Below are 1,168 nucleotides of genomic sequence, written 5' to 3'. Positions count from 1 at the left end.
AAAAGATATTCCATAAGGTACTATTCATACCCTATTCTTATTCACCTATGGGAATTATACATATCCATATGTGACCAAGAGCAGTGACCCAGGAATGTTCATAGCAGCATCCTGGTATGAGCAAAGACTGGAAACTCACTAAACATCTTAATAGGGAACTGGCTTACTAAATTATGGAATACCACACAATACTTTATGTAGTCATTAAAAAGAGCTCTGTGGGCTCATCTGGAAAGATCTTTGAGATATTTTTCAGTGGACAAGTCATTGCCAAGCAACGTAAGTATATATATGTTGGTATATAGTCAGAATACCTCCCCGAGGAGACCACAGTAACTTACCAGTGTTTGCCTCTAGGGGGCGAGATGGGAGTCTGATGAGAAGGAGCCTAACTTCTCATTTTATACACTGTTAAACCACTTAAATCTTTAGAATCACCCATATAGATCCTTTTTTAGAGTAAAAGAATGGCAGAAAGAAGTTCCTGGTGTTGTGGTGCAGAAAGCTGTGACCCCAGAATATGGTGTTTTGACGTGATGGAATAAAGCAGCAGATGAAGCTGCTCCCTAATCTGCCTAAAGTCAGGACCCACCAGAGAAGAAGACAATTACCTCTGGTAATTTCCCTGAATTTTCATTAACTTCTATCACAGAAAGAAAAACTAAAGTCTGTCAACACATCCAGACAAGCTTTTGTCACAGACCATTGTCTTCTATTTCAGTCTCATTCAGTATTTTAAAGAGAATCACTTACCAGTCATTGCTCTGCTGACTAAATAGACTTTGTCCCAGGCCACCGCATTTTCTCCAGGCCTAATGCGTCCCCCCAAGGATCATTTACTACTACACCCCCATTTTTCCTTTCCTACGAAGAGGGTATATAAGCTCTGTATGCCACTGGAAAATTGGAGAACTAGTCTCATATGATTCTCCTGTGCATTGCCCTCTCCCAGCACATTAAATAATGGAATTTGTTATGCCTTTTCTTCATATTAATCTCTGCTTATTAGTTAATTATTCAGAGAACCTTCAGGGGGTTGAATTGGAAGTTTTCCCTTGACCCCTGCACGAGTCACAATGGCGACTTCATCGAGATGAAGTAAGTTCTGCCTAACTAACGTAACTTCTCTGTGAAGGAGAGAGATTCCTCAGCTGCTTCCCTTTACAAC

At 40.4% G+C, this 1,168-nt stretch overlaps 1 protein-coding gene across 1 annotated transcript in view; it reads right to left on the bottom strand.

The window, feature by feature from the left end:
- OVCH1 (ovochymase 1) overlaps window positions 1-1,168 on the bottom strand; it is a 52,253-nt gene that overhangs the window by 35,115 nt on the left and 15,970 nt on the right.

The sequence above is a fragment of the Galeopterus variegatus genome, unplaced genomic scaffold, assembly GCF_000696425.1.
Source record: "Galeopterus variegatus unplaced genomic scaffold, G_variegatus-3.0.2 Scaffold937, whole genome shotgun sequence".
Taxonomy (NCBI): Eukaryota; Metazoa; Chordata; class Mammalia; order Dermoptera; family Cynocephalidae; genus Galeopterus; species Galeopterus variegatus.
The sequence above is the reverse complement of the archived record's forward strand: the minus strand, read 5'-3'. Positions and strand labels throughout refer to the sequence as shown.